The sequence below is a fragment of the Fukomys damarensis genome, unplaced genomic scaffold (assembly GCF_012274545.1).
Source record: "Fukomys damarensis isolate Sample0158 unplaced genomic scaffold, DMR_v1.0_HiC HiC_scaffold_11, whole genome shotgun sequence".
In the NCBI taxonomy this organism is placed as follows: domain Eukaryota; kingdom Metazoa; phylum Chordata; class Mammalia; order Rodentia; family Bathyergidae; genus Fukomys; species Fukomys damarensis.
This window is the reverse complement of record NW_022900923.1, coordinates 18236984-18251050: the sequence shown is the minus strand read 5'-3', so window position 1 is coordinate 18251050 and position 14067 is coordinate 18236984. Positions and strand designations below refer to the sequence as shown.

Genomic DNA, 14067 nt, shown 5'->3' with positions numbered 1-14067 from the left:
CCGCGGCGAGGAGCCCAGCCCACCCGAGCCGGGTCGCGGTCACCCGAGGATCTCCGGGCCACCGTGCCGGCAGGAAGCCCGTCCCAGAACCCAAAGGTGAGTTTCAAGTCTTTCTGTTATTGCCGGTTTTTTTGTTGTTGTTTCAAAAGACAGTTTAAGCTGCTCTCTGCTCTGGAGGGGCCTTCCCACTCACTCACTCCTCTTTTAAAGAAGGATGAGACCCGCCCTAGAGAGGCGGGAGGGAAAGGTTCCTTCTAAACAGCCCGGGCTGGTTCAGGACTTTGGTTGTGCTTTTCGTCCCTTCTTTACAGGACTCTCAGCCGTCTCCCCTCTGCTTTTGGGTTGAGGCCACTCGGAAGTTTGGGGTGGAGCTCTGCTCCACTTGACCACGGCTGCCTGTAGGAGCAGCTTGAGAGGGACAGATGGACATTGTCTCCTGAGACAGCTAAGGCCTGTGTCCGGGCCTGAGGTGTTTCCTTGATCATTCTAGGTGATGCCAGAGATTCAGTGAGGCTAAGAAAGTGGCCGAAAGGAAACTGTGCCCTGGAGCCAGGGTAGAGGGAGACCTGTCTGCTCTTCTGATTTGCTCTGACACAGATTGTCCCCAAGCTTGCTCACTCTCGACAGGGTCCCATGACTGACCCTCACCCACCTGTGAGGGTAGACTGGGGTCACAACAGGACCTGTTCCCTAAGAGTGTGAAGAGCCATGTGGAATACTTTGTATAATGATAGATCTAAGGATAGATATCAGCCGGGATGAATACCAACTCTGCCTAACTGAAAGGAAACTATAGCAGAGGCCAGAACCTGGCCTAACTTAACACACAACACCAGGGATCAGGTGCTTGCTGACTGCTGAGTGCTGACTGCTTCCTGGATTCTGCTGAATGAAGAGAGGGAGAAAAGGTGCACTTGCTCTACTTCATTCACTCAGGTACAGCTCACAAGAGCCTGAGGCCAGTTTTCAGGTCCCCTCATTCAGAGGTCCAGCTGTTTAACGGGAGAACCTTGAGTTGCAAAGAGCAGGATTCAGAGACAGCATTGATGCATCTTGTGTCAAACTCTTTTACAAATGGTCTGCAAGTTCTACCAGAGGGATTCCACAAGGCTCTTTCTGGCCTTTAAGATATTTCATCAACCACTTAGGTGGGACTGTCCTTTGCTCAGTGCTGGGCCTCAGAGGTAGCTACACAGGGAAATCTGATCAAGTCCTTCCTTCTGCCTGAAATTCCACCCCAGATACAGTTTTAGGAAAAATGAACTGCAACACAAATGTTTCTCTGGCCTTCATACACTGTCAGTATTCAGCCTATAGTATGAAAGGATGACTTCTGCCCTGTTACCTCCAGACTAAATCCAAGGGGACAAGGGATACGCAACAAGCTACACTGTTGATTTTATCAAAGAGGGAGTACGTCCACCGCATCCATTCATTGGACATTTACTGAACCTACTGTGTGTTGGGCAGTATGCCAGAGCCTTGAAGTCTGAAGATAGTACTTAGAGTTTCCGCTTTTAAGGAGCTCAAATCTGGCAAATAGACAGCTACAGAAACAAACTACAGTTCAGAACTGCAGTGAAACCACAGCAAGGAGGGAGCAGTAATTTCTCCCCCAGGAGTCACCTCGGAAGCCAACACCTCAGAAGTGATGAATAAGCAGGGGTCTTAACACTGATTAGGAGTTCTTGGGGAAATGGTATTTTTGCCAAAGGAAAAATGGCAGGTCGGAGGAACAGCATTTAATGGGAATTATGCTACTCTGCCATTGAGGGTGCATTCTGTCCTACAGCAGTGGGAAGCCATTGTTTTGGTCTTTTTGTTTTGCTGTTTGTTTGTTTGTTTGTTTTGAGACAGTGTTCCCGTACAGTCAAGGCTAGCCTTGAACTTACTATGTATCGCAGACTGGCTTCAAACTCACAATCCTGCCTCAGCTTTCCAAGTGCTAGAATTACAGGCATGCGCCACCACCCTGGTCATTTTTATTGTTTGTTAAGTGGGGAAAGGGTACAGTTAAGTTTGTGTTTAGACAAAGAATTAATGGCCAGATGGAGATTGGCTTGGAAGATGACAAGTAGATAATGAGGACCTCCCTGAAGACAATGGAAATAGAAACTGATGAAAAGGAATGAATTTTAATGGTGTTTAGGAAGTAGAACCAAAAGTATCTAGTGACTAAGGGTATGCAGGAAGGAATGAGAGGGACAGAGGTGGCTACAAGGGGCCATTCAAGGAAATCATATAAGCTAGAAGAGGATATCTGGGGACAGACGGTGGGAGAAGGCAGCAGTTAATACCATAGTCATATTTAAGTTGGCTATGCCCCCAGAGGTGTCCACCGGGAAGTGCAAGATAGATAGGTGCTTGAGTATACAGGTCTGGAGCCCAGCAGAGGTCAGGGCTACTCCAATCAATGCAATTGTCCCAGGCACTGTGAAGAAAAGCAATTTTGAAGACAGCCAAAGAGGCCTGTGATGGTGCTCTCAGTGAAGCCACAGAGACCCTGAAGAGCCCTGACTCTTTCAGCAGTGGCACCCCGTAGACATTATTTTCCTATCACATGGATGGGTAACTCTCTCCAGCCTCAAGGCTTTCCTGAAATACCTAGCAGGGTAATTCCTAAAATAGCGAGGGAATTAATTCTGGTTTAATGGCATACATTTAGTATAGATGTGTTTAGCTAAATGAGAGAATCTACAGGAATCAACTGAAAAGTGAGAATTTAGCTCAGATCTGCCAAGACCTCTCTAGAATTTACACCCAAATCTTTATAGTTACCACACCTGTGAGGGAGAGTCCTGCCTTCATTATAACAAGGGGGACGGTCTGCCCAGACTAATTCCAGACCCTTAAGGAGTTATTTTGGTCTGGCTGCCAACATCTTGATTAGGATCATGTACAACTTGAATGGGAAAAAAAATTTAAAACCTTGAATTTGGAGCTAGACAGATGTGGGTTCAATTCCTCACTTGACCACTTATTAGCTGCCCTTGAACAAGTCTTTGAATCTATTAGTCTCATTTTCCTTGTAGTTAAGATGAATACAATTATTACCCACCAGGGTAATGGTTAGAATCAGAACCCAAATGAAAAAGAAAGTACACTTAATGTGCTACATAAATTGCGAGGCACTATAAAAATGTAAGGGGGGTTATTATTATTACTAATCTTACCTCTTGAAGCTACCCAAATCAGATGGGCTGTGTCAGTGTAGGATCTGGACAGCATCAGAAGCCCAGACTTGCAGCTTTTCAATTACTTGCAATATTTTAAGGCAGTAATGATAAAAAAGTTTCTTTCCATCATATCAACGATATGCATCTATTCTGGTCTTATCCTTTTCTACTCTTAGCTAAAGTGCTTAGAGCCCAAAGAAGCCACTGATCCACTAATATGTACGTATGCACAAGGACTCCTGGAGCTTATGAGGCTGAAAGCACCAGGATTCCATCTGCTAGGCCATGGACCCACCCTACATTTGCAGCTGAGCCCACTTGGAAGGGAACTTTTCTCTAATCTTTATCAAGGTGCTTGTTAAACACACAGTGGTCCTAAATTTGCACATGTATTGACTGCTTAAATTTATGGTTTTCCCTCATTCCAGCCAGGGAAGTCTGATATATTTCATCCTGGCAGAGTTTTTCAAAGTTTATCCCAGCATCAGAATTTTCAACTGAACAGAATTCTATTAAAGGTTGATTGTTGATGAGGAAGAGGAAGTAACCAGAGTCAGAGGCTTCAAATGGAAGAACACTTTAGAGATGAGCCAACTCCACCCCCTCACTTTGCAGATGAGTAAACTAAGGTTCAAGCAGGGGAAGTGTGTGCCCAGCTACACAGCTGGTTACCAGAGTGACCAGAATGCAAGCCCCATCTCTACCTGCTCAGGAATACCCAGTACTGTCTGGAGTCCCTATGTCCTGGATCTTTTGTACCCCATCCCAAGGACACATGCAGACACTCAAGTGCTGGCAGAGTGAGAAAATGGAAGGACTGCCCTTGTAGGCTGAATGAACATTCCCTGAGCAGCCCTGGGGCAAACCTGGAGGTACCCTGCAGAAGTGCAGATAGATCTTATCCATTAAGACAGTCTCCATACCACACCCAACCCATCTGTTTCCACAGTTTCAATCCTTAAATTTTTCCTAGGAGTTACCAGTTTCCTCAAGGACGGAGACCACACTGGGTGCCTTAATCAGCTAAAAAACCCTTGCAGGGATCTGTCACACTTGTCCTGTGGACTGTTTGGCCTCAGAGATTAGAAGTCAGCATTCCACCTCAAATGCTAATGCATAACTTACTGATGATGAGAAAGTCTCCAGGTGAACAGCTGGGGCTAGGGAACAGTTTCAATAAGCAAGCGATAAGGACAGGAGCAAAACAGACTATTTTTTCTCTGCAAGCGGCACAAGGAGAATCTACAGCAAATTCTCCGAAGGGCAATCCTTAGGGCAACAGGACAGCTCAGGTGTCTGGTGTCTTTCCCCCATCAATCTGAGCCATCGGAACAAAGCATCAGCTGAGGACCTGGGTGGACATTTAGTGGAGGCTGGGACAGGGCAGATGAATTCTAAAGTGACCCTCACACAAACACAAGATTCCTTTCTCAGGGGCAACTCCCAAGGGACCATGGCAGTGTTCATATCCAGGCTCTGCTCCTGGGGAGAGACTGGCTCCCATGATTGTAAACAAGTTGTTCCATGGAGTTTGTCTCTAAGAAATGAAAGAAAGCATAACCATCACTACATTTCTGGCCCAAAATTGAACAGAAGATTGAGCTTCTAAGCCACTGCAAACTCACCCTTGCTCTTAACTGTCTCAAACTCTCCCCAAGGGATGGATTTTTCAGTTGAGTTTTTCCTCCTCAAATATGACCCTCATTTCAAAAATAGGTTTTAAGGAAAGGCTATCAGCAATTTTATCTAGTTTTCTGGGCAAGTTATAAAAGAAAACTAGCATAAAAGAAGGAAAAATATATGAAGAATAGCAATAGAACAATTACATGACATAGAATGACTATGTCATGCATAGTCTTTAGATTATCCTGAGAAAGAGTTGGGGGTTATGGGTTCAGAGAATGGTGCAGTGTGTCCAACCTGTGACCCTTGGTTGGATATGCCTAGCTTGCCTGGGCTGCACTGAGTGAAAGGAATTGTCTTAGGCTGCATAAAAAATATATAATATGGTTAATATATATCAGTAACATAACTTACTTTTTAAAACATGCTTATTATATCACAATGTGTCCAACCCACAGGCCAGAGACAAACAGTGAGGGAAGTTCCATTAGCTTTAGCATTATGGGTGCAGAATGACACAAACACACTGAGCATTAACCTAAATGATATATGACAGTGGCTACTATAAGTAAAAGAAGATTTTGCTGCGCTGTGAGTCTGGAGTCTCATTCTCTCCCTAACCCAAGTAAGATACTGAGTCTATGAGCTGCTACTGTGGTTTCTAATCTTTTTTTTTAACATAAAAAGCCTTTCATTTAATTCCAGTGCTCCAAAATATATCCATAAATTTAGAAATTGACAAAATTACAAGTTATTCAACAATCCACAATCATAGCAAGCAATTATAATATACTTCCTCAGTGAACAATAGATCAGAGATCAATATTTATAAATGTGTAGATGTTTTACACAAGTAATATGCTCAATCTAGTAGGTTTATGCAGAATACATGATTTCAACCACTGATACAGTGTTTTGTATTTTAATATAATACAAGTAAACATTAATGAAGAATATAAAAATAGTTCTATGAAAAAATAAGTTTTCACAAGAGAATAACAATGGTAAATATGCTGTGTATCAGGATCTTAAAAGAATATATTTTCAACTGCTAATCTGATTAAGTGTTTAAATAAACTGACATATACTAAATTCGCCAGTTAGGGATCACATTAATCTGAAATAAGCCACTCTCTTTCTCCCCTACCCTCTCCTTTAAGTCTTGAACCATTAAGCAGTCCATTTTTTCATGTAATGAAATAAATATCCAGAAATAAATAGCCCAGGACTGGTGCAGGCACAAAAAATACTAATTCTATATATTGTAAAAATGTTTTAGCTTAGGGAAGAAGAAGGGTTGTGACTTCTGACCTCCCTCTTCTTAACCTGTAGCTTTTACCTGGATGGCCATAGGATGGCCCCTCCAGCTCTGGACATCATGTCTGCTTTTACAAACAGCAATAAGTGGAAAGATCAGGCCAAATTAAACCACACTTGTAAAGTGTCTTTTCCCAGAATCAGACCCAGTATATTACAATACTTATATTGGCCAGGACCATGCAACATGGCTTCCTAACTGGGAGATTGAGGGCTTTTAATAGTGCACATTATCAAGGTAAACAAAAAATATAGGTTCTTTTTGTAAGGAAGGGGCATTATTGGCTGGCAACGAGTAGATAGTCCAACAAATACTTAAAATTCAGTAACATAAAACCACAAACTCTGCTCACTATGTAATTAAATTAGAAACCAAACAACAAAAGAAATCAAGAAAGCACCATGTAACATGCAGGAATTTCTAGAATCATAGATAATATTCTAAATGTGGAATAGGGTATTGGTGACATATAAGTATATATCTGTCAAACATATCCAACTGCATAGTTATGATTTATCCATTTTGCTATAAGTAATTATATCTCTATAAAAATATATCTGTGTACTGGTATTTAAAAATCCAATTCCAAATAAGTCTTTGGTAGAAGAGCAAGTGCTTTTTAAAAAGTAAAGACAATATTAAAATTAAACCAGGATAAAAAAAATATACTCTTCCCTCAGCACCCATGGAGATGGTTTCAGGATGCCCCTCAGATACCAAAATCTGAGGATGAACAACTCTCTTCCATAAAATGGTACAGTGTTTGTATATATAATACCTAATACAGTGTAAATGCTATATAAATAGTTGTTATACTGTATTGTTTTTGTTTTTGTTTTTTGGTACCAGGGATTGAACTTGGGTCCTTGCACTTGCAGGGCAGGTGACAGAACCTGAACTAAATCCCCAGCCCAATACTGTATTGTTTAGGAAATAATGACAAGAAAAATACATAAGTGTTCAGTACAGATGCAACCCTTTCTTGGTATGCAGTTGGTTGAATCCACAGATGTGGAACCTGCAGGTCCATGGGTTGGACGGTACATGGAAAAATAAAATGCAGGTAGACAAGTATTAGAAGATGGCAGCTCAAAATGTTCACATTTGTATAAACTGGAAGTCACCTGGCAAAGAGCCCACTGTAGGTATGAGACATCAATGAGGGCAAGCCAACATGCCTGGCTCTCTCACCTGTGGGTCTGCTTATGCACAGTGAGTAACGAGCTTGCCTGAAGGCTTTCTCACACTGACTGCATGGAAAGGTTCTCACCACCGTATGGGCCTCCCATGGATGATGAGATGCAAAGGCTGGCAGAAGGCCTGCCTACGTTTCTGGCAGGCATAAGGCCCTAGAGTAAGTTCACGTGTGACTCTCAGGGTGGAGAAGTAACTCAAGATCTGCCCACAGATCACACACTTGTATGGTTTCTCCCAGACATGGGTTCTCTTGTGCAAATTCCAGTGCACAAGTGGTGTGGAAGGGCTTCCCGTATGGTCCCCCCGTGTGTGTACACGATGAGTGGTCCCTGAAGCTTTCTTGCAGTGGCTTCATTCAAAGGGCTTCTCTTCAGTGTAGGCCCCCAGATGCTGCTGCAGGAATACTAAAGGCTTGCCTGACTTCCTGGCACTCCGAGAACTCTGTGGTGTGTCTTCTCATGCCTCATGAGCTTAGCACTTTCTCATGACAATGGATGGAATCTCTGCAAAATATCTTGGCTTGAAATTGACTCTTGGGATTGAAACACTCTGGTCTTTCTGGTGCTCATCGACTCCTCTCTCAGTGGTCAACAGCTCTTCTTTTTGCTGCAAATGGGACATTGTACTGGATTTGCACAGTTGATCTTCAACTAGCCAGTAGGCCTTTCTGAGATATATCCCCACCTATCTCCAACGACCAACAGATCTGGAAAGAGGTGGTTGGCAACGCAGAAGCCCTGGCTTCTGCTTCTATGCCATCCTTTTGGAAACAGGTGAGCAAGCAGATTATCTGCATGTCGCTGGATGATGTAGCTTCCAAAATATCCTTCAGAGCTTTGAGTTGAGATTCCCAGTCCATCCAGGCCAGGGTCCTGTACTTGGCCAGAATCACCAATCTGTACAGACTCCTCCCTACACCCCCCACCCAGCAACACCCACTCCTGGTAAAGCTCTATCACCATATCCTCCAAGGTGATGGAGTTCATGACACAGGGGCCAGGGTTCAAAGTCCAGTAAATGCTCTTCCTGCACACCAGCAAGGCACTCAGCACCACACACTAAGCGGTACTGCATAGCCTCAGTGGCCTGTGGCCCCAACACACTTCCGCTTCCTGGTTTCTAATTTTAGAATCTTATGTAGCTCCACTGGAGGGATCAAGAGCAGGCTGTCAAAGCCCCTCTGCATGTGGTCATCAGCCACCCAAAGCACTGGCCATAGCCTGCAAGCTCCAAATAGCCATTCATACATGCTGACCTAAAACCACCCAGGAATGAACACCAGGGTCAAAGTGACCTTCCCAGTGCTTGGGAGCCCAGGGTAAACAGATGTCCATCCAGTCTTTCTTGGCTCCCTGAGACTTTCAGTGTGAATGCTAGGCCCTCAATAAGCAGTTATTCTGTGGTGGTGCTAAGAATCTGAAGTATACAAAGATGATAGCCACAGCTGGTCCCCGCCCACCAGACTATCTTAGAAGCACATCACAACATATGTTAGTTATTCAACACTATGCTGGGAGAAATTTCAACCCTGCAAACTTAACCTGGCTATTAAGCCCCTTTCTTATAAGTGACAGTGGTTTCCACACACCCCGTCTTCCACTCCTGATTTGTAATATCCCCTCCTACCCAAGGCCCACAGTCTGCTGAGAAGCACTTGTCAGCAAAACACAACAGGGCCTAGCTTAAATTCTCCAGGCTCATTACACAGTGACCTACACCATCCCATAACAAAACCTCCACTGGGAAAGGGGAGCATATTTATTTGCCTGCCGTATCCCCTAGATGTAGCCTGCTCTGAGCTATTCCAGTTTCCAAATTAGAAACCGGGACCCTGCCCTGCAGGATGTTTGGTCTAAAGCCTTTGCCGGGTAGGGATAAAAGCAATGCTGAGCCAGGAGCCAGGGATCCTTGCTGATTTCCAGTGACTCAGGTTTGCATGAGGATGTCTCTGAAGACAGAAGTGGGCTTTGACCGTTTCAGTGGATCGATGGCACAGCTTTCTAAATCTGGCCATGGAAAGAATACCTCACTTCCAGCCAAAGGCCCTGCATCCTCCCACAACGTGCACACTGGACAAGGGAGGAGACATAGTCACAGGACATGTGCCACACACAGAAGAAGGTCAGATGCTCTTGACTGACATTTTCCGGGAATAAGACTTTGATGATTTGAAAAAAAAATTATTCCTGCAAGGTGGGGCCTCAGAGTGAAGGGAAAACACTTAACCACTGGGTGTATGGTCATTTAACATTTACCAATGGCGAGAGTTAATAGACACCAAAGAGATCTTTAACATCATTTTATAGTTCTAAATGATTAGCGGTAAGAGCTATCCCATTCTTTTCCCATGTAAAACCTATCAGTTTTCATGAGATTTTGCATTATTTCCTCCCATATTTTTTATTCAGGTGAAATTCACATTACATAAAATTAACCATTTTAATGTTTTGTTTTTGTGGTACTGGGGATCGAACTTAGGCCCTGGCATTTGCAAGGTAGGCTACGGAGCCATTGAGCCAAATCCCCAGCCCATAAAATTAACCATTTTAAAGCGAACACTTTAGTCAGTGGCATTTAGTATATGCACAAAGTTGTGCAATCGCTGCCTTTGTCTATTCTAAAATACTTTTGTTATCCTCCAAATAAAACCTATTTAGCAGTTTTTCCTTATTGCTTCTTTTAAGCCCTGGCAACCACCCCATGTGCGTTCTCTTTCCAAGGTTCATCTATTGTTGTAGTATGCATTGGTACATAAAAAGGTTATGGCTCGTAATAGTCTTTTCTAGTTACGCACCACAATTTGCTTATTCATTATTTGCTGATGGACATCTGAGTGGTTTCTGTCTTTTGGCCATTGTGAATAATGCTGCAAACATATGCCCACAGGATCCGAGTGCCTGTTTTCCATTATTTGGGGCTTACACCTAGGAGTGGAATTGTTGAATCATATTCTACATTTAACTGTTGAACTGCCAACCTGCTTTCTTTTCTCCTACATTTTTACCAACATACTCATCTGTTTGGTTTCCCTTCTTGAAGATAATATGCATATTAATATAATCCTATGCCTGGTCTCCTAGTTGATGCCTTTGATCTTATGTTTTAATAAAAGATATTAAATACAGTGTCCTAGAAGAGCAGAGTTGGTGGGATGCTTGAGATAGAAAATATTTGGGGTGAACTAAAAATCCTTGGTGTAATTGAGTAAGAACCAACAGCGACTTTAATAGAGTCCTATATGTGTGGTGGGCATTGCATGGAGCTTTTTTAGGTTTACTTCCCCTTGTTTAACTTCAAGACAACTTCACAAAAGATATATTAATGTAATGCTCACTTTACAGATAAGGAAACTGAGATCTCTACCAAGGGCTAGGTGCTTTCCTCCTGTCTCCTACAAAACAGCTACCACTAATGATGAATAAGAAGCTGCTGTTTCTTAGAAACTTACAGTCCACTTTGGCAGACAGACAAGACAATTATAACATGGCGTCACAGATGCTATAGTAGGTGTCATGACAGGGCCCAGGGCACCCAACAGATGAGCACTTTGCCCAACTCTAAGCAAGAGACCTCCCAGAGTCTGTCATTTTCTCCATAAGCCTTTGAACCCCTCAGTAAAGCCAGAGCTTCCCCCAAACCCAGTCACTCTTTGGCACCTCCCTTCCTTCAGGATATCCCTAGGGCACAGAACCTGATAAGAGTGGCTGTTCATTAAACATAGGTTAAGAAATACATGTGCTTCTGCAGATGGGACTTCCATCCCCTGTCACACTGTTGTGGAACTTCAGGGCCTGATACCTATATTTCAGTTCAATGGTTTTCTTGAACAGACACAAGCCAGGAATCAGGAAAGGACACAAGAAAAGGCCTAAAGTGGCCTTTGTTGTTCTCTTTACCTAGGAATGGCTTTGTGTACACGAGAAGAGAATAGGAAGAAGAGGCAGGAGAGGGACAGGAGGTCTTTCTTTTGGCAGTGTGTGGATATCTTTCCGTGCCCAGAGATCAAACTACGTGGAGTTGCATGGTATCCAAAAGAAGAAATCACTAGTAAACCTCTTTCCAAAACCATAATTTCTCCATTTCATCTCTAAATCTTATTATTCCTTCAAAGACCCTGAGCTTATGTCTACCCAGGACCTGAGGCAGCCAGCAAGGCCCAAGAAGCAGTAGCTTCCTGGGAAGGTCGGCACTCCCCACATGGTAACTCTCACCCCTCTTCCCCAGTCAGTGAGGTTGGAGTATATCACTTACCCTCAGTCACTTTCTTTTTTTGTTTCCCTCATTCAGTTTATTGGTACATTTTAAGTATACAGTACAGTTACATTCATCATTGGGATCTTGTACCTTTACATGACAGGTCTTGGTTCTCATTTTTTCCCCTTGCCCCTGCCCTCTCTTCACCCCCTCCTCCTCTCCCCATTTACAAACACTTTATTTCCACTTTTTCATTTTCTCTTATTTTTTCTTTTCCCTTATTACCTTTCCCCTACTCTTCCCACTTTCCCTACACCTTTAGCCCTTTTCTTCCTGTTTCACATTGTCAATTATCTCATTAGGATCTCATGTACTATTATAGATTTTCACACCAGAAAAACTATTTATACATGTGTGACTTATTTATTTCACTTAGGAGTATATCCTCAATATGTATCCATTTTCCTATGAATGAATCTAATCTCATTCTTTTATTACAAACTGTGCTTCTATAAACATAGGTGTGCATATATCACTGTGATATGATTCTTTTAATTCTTTTGGAAAGATACCCAGCAGAGGGATGGCCGGGTCAAATGGAACCTCTAGTTCCAGCTCTTTGAGGTATCTCCATATTGATTTCCATACTGGTTGCACCAGTCTGCACTCCCACCAACAACTCCTTTTTGCAAAGGGAGAATTCTAAAAACTCTTAAGAGGCCTAGTGGCCTTGCTCTAGATGGCAGAAGCTGACCCAACATAACTCTAGCTGCATTTTTAAATGGGCATTTCTAAAACAAAACAAAGCAGGCACAGATTCCACCCTCAGGGACCTACCACCCAAGAGCCTTGCTAAAAGTCCCTCTCCTCTTGCTTAGAGCTGTGACAAACAGCTTCTTCCCTGTGATGAGTGTCCTGGGTCTCCACTCACCGGTGCCACCATCTCTTCACACCACCGAGGCTCAGGACTGTGACATTATGGAATTCCTGTCACCTGCTCTGTCCCTGCTCAGTGACTCCCCAATGGATAACCTATTTACCTGAGCCATAGCTTGTTGCTTTAGGCTGCAGTCCCAGTTGTGACAGTTTCCCACATTGCAAGGCTGTCCTGTTGTGCCCAGGCCCCAGGCCCCAGGCCTTGTTCCCTTACCCTACTGTCCCTCTCCCCTGCTGTCCTACCCCACAGGTTGGCCCTGCCTACATACAGGAGCTCAGGTTGCTAGTGATGAATACAGGTACCCTGTCCCTGTGCAGGTAACACACAGCCCTCACAGAAACATTCCTAACTCCAGGCCTTTTTGATTCCCCAAGGCCATAACGGGTCAGTCCGTGAATTGATCAGTAAGCACTGATAAGCCTCGAATATTCCAGCACCATACTAGACACTGAGAATACCCAGAGTCTGCTAATGACTTAGTGTTGAGTGGGTAAGTAGACATGAACAGCATCTGTATTTTCAGGAAACAATCATCTTTCAGGCATTGTCAGGGAAGTGAGGTGGTAGGAAAGGAAAGAGATTTTCAAGGAATATGATCTCTGAGTAACACATGATTCCAGAAAAGGGCCCCAAGCTACCAAGTCTTCCTTTTTTCTCACCTCTGTCTTGTGGGAGCTGTGTGAGAATCAGTCTTCCCTGCAGTTTTTCATTTCTCCCTGGCTATGAAAAAAATGAAAGCCATCTTTCCATGACACACGTAGCAGTTGTCATTGTGCTCTCTCTGCACACTTGGACTCCTCACCACCGGACAGTAGGCATCACAAGCTCAGATGCCCACGGGGAGTCTGTTAAAGCTAACATTCATTCAACACATACTCTGTACCAGGAAATGTTTTGACTATATTACATGCACTATTTAACTCATCCAATAACCACAACAATCTTAGGATAGAGGGTCTGTTCTTATCCTTCTTTTATAGTTCAGTAAACTAAGTCATAGAGAGGTCAACTGACCGTAGAGATGGTCAATTAGCTAGGGAGCGCTGGGGCCAGGCTTTGACTCCGGCTGCTCCATCTAAAAGGCTGGTGCAGACAGTGTAAGAGCAGAGGGAGGGTACAATGAGCAAGGTAGAGAGCTGTAGACGGAACAAATTCTATTCACTGGTCACATCTACCTCATGAGCTTCCCATCTGCAACCTCAGAGCGAGGTTGGTTCATCTTGAGGCAAAAATCTCATGTAGTTTTTGTAAACCTTGTACTAAATGTTGGCAATGTTGCCACACAAGTAAGGTATGTGAGTCTCGTGTGTGTGTGTGTGAGAGAGAGAGAGAGAGACAGAGAGAGAGAGAGAGAGAGAGATCCTTTGAACCAAGATATGTGTTACCCAGAGCCTTGTGACAGATTTGAAGTTAGGATTATCGCCAAAGGATAAACAAAAACATAAAGCATGGTGAGGGTGGGGTGAAGGCAGGAGATAGAAAATCACTCTCCACTCATGTTTCCTTGGCACAATAATCTACCTTCTTGGTCAACCATGGGAAGTATCCCTTGAAGGTCCTTAGACCAAGTCAGCATCAGCCCCCTCTCAATGCCAGCCCTGAGAGTTCAATGTCCCTGGCCA

At 43.6% G+C, this 14067-nt stretch overlaps 1 protein-coding gene across 1 annotated transcript in view; it reads left to right on the top strand.

Annotated features, from left to right (window-relative positions):
• Window positions 1-6: 6 nt before the first annotated feature.
• Window positions 7-14067, top strand: part of Kiaa0040 (KIAA0040 ortholog) — a 33971-nt gene continuing 19910 nt past the window's right edge. The window contains exon 1 of the mRNA XM_010630203.1: window positions 7-96. The gene's annotated coding sequence lies outside the window, so the exon portion shown is untranslated. The remainder of the gene's footprint in view (window positions 97-14067) is intronic.